Below are 7,828 nucleotides of genomic sequence, written 5' to 3'. Positions count from 1 at the left end.
ACGATGGCAATTGAATCATCACATGAGTATACAAGCATTAGGTAAACCATTCGCTTGAGACAATTCTTAGTATGGAGTAGGACTTGGAGCAAACCATATTTAAGATGTAGGAGGAGTTCATAGAATTTAATTCTTGGGATAGAGTTTAGCCAAACATACCTTTATCGAGCCTCCCTTAGGATTCCTATGAAGTTCCACTACTCGAAACACTTTGATCTACAGTTCAAATAACAGAAAATGGCTAAAATATACCTCTGAACTATTTGAAAAAGTCTAAATATACCCTTCATTCACCTATTTTACCCCTTCTGCTTACTTTCTAGCTCATTTTGCCCTTCAAACTAACAGAATCTTTTTTGTTTTTGTTTTATGTCTATTTATTATGTGGCAAATTCCTATTGGACGAAATTAAAGTTCACCCCAACTAGACTTTTTCCTCTAATTACTGCCCCGACCCAACATACTCGCCATATGAACCAAAACCCTTCACATTTTTTGTTGTCTGGATTTTTTTTTTCCAGCATACTTATTTATAAGTTAGATGTAACATATATCAATAATTGGAGGAAAACTATTTTCAAATATGTAAAATAGACACTCAAGTAAGTTGATCAACAAAAAGCATGAAAACTTGCTGAGTTTTCTTCATTTCTCGTGATTTTCTCACATTAGATTAGTGGTAGAAAAATGGATAAAAGAATATTTATCCTTCCGTAATATCCATTAAAAATAGGTTTGGATAATGAACTTTTTAAAACGGGTCAAATATAGATAAGAATCATATTATCCACTTAGAAAATGGATAACTAATGAGTTTAACTTTTACATTTATAAAGACTCATATTGAGGATTCCTCAAGATTGGGAGACTAGGAATTCTCCCAAAAATGATCATATTCAAAAATTCAAGGATAATATTGTTACACATATTATTTAACCCATTTTCTATCCATATTAAACATGGATCGGGTTGGATAATTTATTCATTTTGCATTACCCAGTTTTGACCAGCCCATATTCGACCCGACTCACCCGTTTGCTACCCTTTATTTGACGACTGAAACTTATTATTAGATTACCTCATTTGTTGTACTTATGTGTAAAAGATCTAGTTATCTTAATGATTTCTGTTCTCAGAATTAGTATGCATTGTTTGATTTTAGCTATCTATTCGTACCATTTCAAATAGGTGAGGTTTATTATTTGAAGTTTATAAAAGTTTCTTTAATTGGTTGGACACAAGATAATTTTGTATTGGTTGAACTTGGTAAAAAACCTCCTTTGAAGCTTCAAGTTCAAAGAAGAAGATTTTATTTTAACGGAATTTAGGTCATGGGCGGGTATGTTGGGTTAGGGAAAGTCTAATTAGAGGGAAAAGGTCAGGGTGGGTGCGTTTAATTTTGTCCAATTGGAATTCGCCACATAATAAATAATTTTAGAAAAGCAAAAGAATAAGAAAATTAGTTTGAAGGCATAAATCAGCTAGAAAGGTAAGCAGAGAGGTATTTTTAACAAAATAGGTGGATGCAGGATATATTTAGACCTTTTTGGATTGTTCAAAGACATTTTTGGCCCTTTTCTGTTCAATTAAATCATTAGAAATAATTCTCATAATATATGTCTTTTAGGTATTTTATCAAACACTTAGCGTGCATGTTCGTAAGTTGAATTGAGAACTGGAACTATCACTAGAAAGAATGAGATGTCGCGCAAGAATATTCTTGAGGCGGAGATTTTTTATGTTAGGGGGATCGATGTATGGGACCATTCCCATCGTTTAGAGGGAACAAATACATCACTTTGGCGGTGGATTACGTGTCTAAGTGGGTAGAGGACATCGATCTACCTACTAAGGATGAGAAGATAGTGGCTAATTTTGTCAAGAAGAACATTTTTACACGTTTCGGGACTCCTCGAGCTTTAATATGTGATGAAGGTACGTATTTTTGAAATAGACTTTTGAAAACTCTTCTAGCTAAATACGGGTTCAAGCATAAAGTTGTCATTGCATATCATCCTCAGACGAGTGGGCAAGTAATGGTATCGAACAGAGAAATAAAGCAAATTTTGAAGAACACGCTTAGTGCAAATAGGAAAGATTAGGCAGTCAGGTTGGATGACGCTCTACGGACGTATAGGACTGCATATAAGACACCTATTGGACCTCGCCTTACAAGTTGATCTATAGAAAAGCATGTCACCTTCCAAATGAGCTAGAATACAAGGCCTTTTGTCCATCAAACAGCTAAATATGGATATGAAGTTGGCGGGTGAGTAAAGGTTGCTTCAACTCAATGATCTAGATGAATTCATGATAAATGAATATGAGAATGTTAAGTTATATAAAGAAAATACAAAAAAGTGTCATGACAAGCTCATTAAACATCGTCATTCAGAGGCGGGCCAGTTGGTATTGCTATTCTCTTCTAGGCTGAAATTAAAGTCGAGGTGGTTCGGACCTTTTTAGATAGTGCGTGTGACACCATACGGGACTATAGAGTTGAGTGCGCCATATTCGGCAAGGACGTTCTTAGTCAATGGGCAAAGAGTCAAGCACTATTGGGTTGGTGACATGGCTCGTCATAAATCATCAATTGCCTTAAAGGATGCTTGAGAATGGGTATCGTCGTACCGTGACATTAAATCAATGGCTTCTTGGGAGGCAACCCAAGCAATTTATTTCGCTTTCATAGTTTACTAGTATTTCTTCTTTATTTCTGTAGTTTGAATTTTTAGGAGTTTGATCTTGTTTAACTTTGTAAAATTAGTGTTTGAAACTAAGAGGGAACGTGAAGAAACGGTGGAAGAGTTGCTGGGGGGGGGAGAGGGGGGGGTAATAGTTGGCATAAAGGTTGAAACTTGCAGTGAGAAATACAAGAAAGATACTTAAGGTGTTGGAAATAAAGTTGGATTTAATTTTGCCTCAAAAAGGAAGGGAGACAGTGTACTTAGGCCATCGCCCCAGTGGCCGTGTCTGTAAAATTCAAGGGAAATCACATTGGACGTGTCGCGTCCAAGATCGCGCGCACCAGTTAAGTGTTATATTGTAACACTTCAATTACTTAAACTCTAAACTCTTCTGCGCGCACCAGTTAAGTGTTATATTGTAACACTTCAAATACTTAAACTCTAAACTCTTCTCCCGGTCCTTCTCTTTCATACCTAACGCAATTCCTCCACCTTGCACCACCACTGCCTCCAACTCCGAGCAGCACAGGTAAGTACTTCCTCTGTTTTTTTTCATCTATCTTTGCTCTCTCCTCTCTCCTCTCTCTTCTCTCCTCTCTTCTCTCTCTGATAGCGGCAGAACCCTCTCCCCAATTCCCCATGGCTAGGTTTAATCAAGTTGGACTCTACACATTAAACTAAGAGGGGATTTTGGAAAATTTTGAGGCTATGCTTGTCTTGTCTATTGATTGGTGATGTTTGAGAGATGATAAACTAGAATCTCCTTCATCTGGATAATTTTGGGAGGGTATTAATTGTTTAAATTTTTTAAAAAAACAAATCAAAAGTTGGTGCACTCTACGTGTTCGAATAATTGACTGTGAGACAAGTGCGCTGGTGAAATCTGAGTAAGTGCGACATTAGTAGATCATAGTGAATAAGTGTGGGGTGTGTTGAGTTCGTCTTATAATGTTAACTACTTGTATGGTGAAAAAATTGCTACTGAAGTTTTAATTTTGTGTTTTTATATGTATATTGGTATGACTTGAGACTAAATATGGGGTTGTGAGAAGTTTACTGTGATATAGCTAAGTTAAATTGCAAGTGATTTTTTAATATGTTACTGGACATGTTTTGTACAACACATGAATCTTTCTTCTTTGTGACTAATTGTTCCATTGCCAATAGATTGTTACGACCCAAAAATCCACCAGAGGCGGTAATGGCGCCCAACGTCGCCGTTAGGCAAGCCAACGATGAAGTATCTAAATTATTATTCAATTTATTACTGTGGAAATCATGCATTTTATTTAATAAATAATTTAGTGCATTTAAAATCATGGATACATACAATATACGTAAGATTATAAAATAAAAAGTGACAATTTTAATGCAAAAATATTAACATCAACTAGAATATCCCAAAATCCGGTGTCACAAATGCATGAGTATCTACTAGAAAGTACAATAATAATACACCATATGTCTGGAATATAAAAAAAATAGACAGATAACATAAACGAACATGATGGAGACTCCGCATGCTGCGGATCGTATCATGGGATGCAGCTCATATGTAACGACCCGGCCGGTCGTTTCGAGAGTTGTAGCCCCATTCCCCCATTTACTGCTCCTTTTGTGCTCTACAACTGTTATATGACTTACCAGGTTGGTTGGTTCGGGTCCGGGGAGATTTCAGAGTGAATTGAGACACTTAGTCTCTTAATTGAAAGCTTAAGTTGGAAAAGTTGACCGGATATTGATTTATGTGTAAACGACCTTGGATCTGAATTTTGATAGTTCTGTTAGCTCCGTTGGGTAATTTTGGACTTAGGAGCATGTCCGGATTGTGATTTCGAGGTCTGTAGTAGAATTGGGCTTGAATTGGTAAAAGTTGGAATTTTGAAAAGTTTCATCGGGTGTGGACCTTTTGATATCGAGGTCGGATTGGGTTTCTAGAAGGTGGAGTAGGTTCATGGGGTCATTTGTGACTTGTCTATAAAATTTAAGGTCAATCGAATTTGATTTGATGGGTTTCGACGTCGTTTGTAGGATTTGAAAATTTCAAAGTTCATTAGGCTTGAATCCCTGTGTAATTCGTATTTTTGATGTTGTTTGAGGTGGTTTGAGGGTTCGACTAAGTTCGTATGATGTTTTAAGACTTGTTGGTATGTTTGGTTGAGGTCCCGGGGGCCTCGGGTTGATTTTGGGTGATTAATGGATCACGTTTTGAAGTTGTAAGCTTTCTGAATGTTTTCCACTGCCCACTCCGCAGGTGCGAGCTCGCAGAAGCGGAAAGTAAGTCGCAAAAACGGCCAAGGAAGTGAGGAAGCATAAGGTCGCAGGTGCAATGGTTTTCCCGCACCTGCGTGACCGCAGATGTGGCAGAAGGACCGCAAAAGCAGATTTGGCCTTATAGCTTGACTCCGCAGAAGAGGAGATTAAAGCGAGTCCGCAGCAGCGGAAATTTCGACGCAAGTGCGGAGTTGGCCGCAGAAGCGGGCTCTGAGGCGCACCTGCGAGATCGCAGAAACGGCTAAGTTGTCGCAAGTGCGTAAAGCTTGGGCAGAAACTATAAATACGAGGGTTCCGAGATTTTCCACCATTTCTATCATTTTGAGCTCGGATTTTGGAGGTTTTGAGAGGATTTTCAAGAGGGATTCTTGAGGTAAGCTCCTTGCGTTCATTTTTCTTCAATAATTATATTTCCCCTCTGTTTTTTCACCTAATTGGTGTGTTTTCGAGGTGAAATTTGGGGGTTTGAGGCAAGGGATTTGGAGAGTGAATTTTGGGGATTTGAATGACCATTTGGTGTCAGATTTTGATAAATTTGGTATGGTTAGACTCGTGAGTGAATGTGCTTTCGGATTTAGTGACTTTTGTCAGATTTTGAGACTTGGGCCCGGGGGCCGGGTTTGAGTCAATTTCGGATTTTGGTTATAATTTTGTATTTTTCTTGTAAAATTGATTCCTTTAGCCGTATTAAGTGTAATGTACTGCTTATGGCTAGATTCGGGACTTTTGGATGACGACTTGCGAGGCAGGGGCATTTTGGAGTAGAGTCTTGGCTCGGGTTGAGGTAAGTAATAATTTTAAATCTGATTCTGAGGGTATGAAACCCCGATTTATGCGTATGTGATTTTTTCGGAGGTGATGCACATGCTAGGTGACAGGCGTGTGCCGTGCACAATGGGAATTGTGACTTGGTCCATTCCGTGAAACTGTAAAGTTTAATAACTTGTTGCTAGCTATATGCTCTCCATATGTTATAAAATTTTGACTGTAAATCATGTTAGAAATCATGCTTAGGCTATGTGTTGGTATTGTGGGGACCCACAGAGGCCGTGATACCTGTTGAATTACTTGCTAATTGCTATTTGTACTCAATCATAGTCTTACATGTACATTTTACCTCAGTCTCTGCTATTCCTTGTTGATACGTTATATCATTTATGTTTTGGGTTGATTTCTATGATTACTAAGAGCCCGTGAGACTAGAGAAGGTTGATGACTAAGTGAGACCGAGGGCCTGATGGTGAGATATTGATACTATAGCACGTGAGTTGTCCGTGCAGATCCAGATATTTATACTGTAGCACGTGAGTTGTTCGTGCGGATCCTTATATGATATTATAGCACGTGAGTTGTCTGTACAACACGTGAGTTGTCCTTGCGGATTATAGAGCTTGGGCTGTTGGAGCCCCTCCGGAGTCTGTACATCCTAGTGAGCGCAGGTACCTATTGAGTGTGAGTGTTGACGGCTGAGAGCCGAGTGATGAGTTGTTGAGAAAGACTGAGAGACTGTTGCCCTGAGAGGCTGTATTTGCTTTCACTATTGTTGCACATAGCTCCTATATGTCACTGTTTTGAAATTTTTAGGAGATTTTATATCTGTTTTTTACTTTAACTTGGATTGTATAAACTGATTTGACTTAAATTGCCAGATTTGAAAGCATGTCTACTTTCTTGTTGAGATTACTGAAAATAAACTATAATTGTGTAACTCATCTATTTTTTTAGTTCCTTATTTATTATTGTTACTTACTGAGTTGGTTGTACTCATGCTACACCCTGCACTGCGTGTGCAGATCCAGGTGTTTCCGGACATGGTGGGCATTGATATTGTGCACGGTTGATCTTTGGAGATTTACGAGGTAGCTGCACGACATTCGTAGTCCTTGTTTCTCCTTCCTTATCTTTTCTTTATTTGTACTTTGATACAAACTCTCGTAGACATTTCTTCCTAGACTGGTTGTATAGATACTCATGAGCTCAATGACACCCTGATTTAGGAGTTGTTTTCTGCACATGTGTTTGGGTTTTACCCCATTTTTCTGAAATCTCCGACTATTTAAAATTTCTTAGTTTATTTTCTGTTAAATGTTGGAAGTATTTCTGGAAATGTCGGCTTGCCTAGTACCACGATGGGTACCGTCACGACAGGTTAGGATTTGGGTCGTGACATCACCTTAAAGTCCTCTCAATAGTTGCGCCCTTGCGCCCAAATGACCATCAGATATAAACATGCACAATAAGTGCAAAAGTGTAGCATGAGTACGTAATCAACCCGTACCCAGTAAGTATCTAGCCTAACCCCGGAGAAGTAGTGACGAGGGGCCGATATTGACACTTACTAGTGGTCCAATAAATCAATATAATAACTTAATAACAGATGTGGAACACAACAATAATAATGGGGTAAGAACTGTAACTAACATAATCCTCTAACTTGATGACAATATAAATTTCTCAAATCTCATGTACTATCTCAATAAATAGGAGAAATCAAAGGCTACCTCAAACGGGTAAGGGATATCAAGCGCCATCTCAACAAATAAGGCATCTCATGTAACTGCCAAATCCCAATCAAAGAGAAATCTCATGAATATTTAGAATTCTAGCGGTATTACGCACGAGTTATGCCGAAGTCGTATGGCACGATCCAGAATAATGCGTACACTGCCGAGGGTCGATCGGCGCGAACCATAGATGCATCTCAATATAATGTCGAGGCGTTCGACCCGATCCACAGGAAAGGAAAAAACTTATCGAATAACGGGTCAAGTATTTGCAACACATGAGCAGAAACATAAAATAAGCATAATTACCAGTAGTCGGATATCCCACCAAACAACTCAAGGTTTCAAGATTTGACCTAGCAT

General features: G+C 38.5%; 1 long non-coding RNA gene across 2 annotated transcripts; it reads left to right on the top strand.

Annotated features, from left to right (window-relative positions):
- The first annotated feature begins 2,875 nt into the window (after positions 1-2,875).
- Positions 2,876-7,006, top strand: LOC109241992. 2 transcript variants are annotated; one of them, XR_002070333.1, is made up of 4 exons: positions 2,876-3,216; positions 4,942-5,334; positions 5,677-5,745; positions 6,755-7,006. It is a non-coding gene; the product is annotated as an uncharacterized LOC109241992 (long non-coding RNA). The 2 variants fall into 2 exon arrangements; XR_002070332.1 differs by lacking the exon at positions 4,942-5,334 and having other exon boundaries at positions 2,893-3,216.
- Positions 7,007-7,828: the final 822 nt, after the last annotated feature.

This window comes from Nicotiana attenuata, unplaced genomic scaffold (assembly GCF_001879085.1).
Source record: "Nicotiana attenuata strain UT unplaced genomic scaffold, NIATTr2, whole genome shotgun sequence".
Classification (NCBI taxonomy): Eukaryota; Viridiplantae; Streptophyta; class Magnoliopsida; order Solanales; family Solanaceae; genus Nicotiana; species Nicotiana attenuata.
Note: the sequence above shows the minus strand (reverse complement) of the source record. Positions and strands in the feature narration are given on the sequence as shown.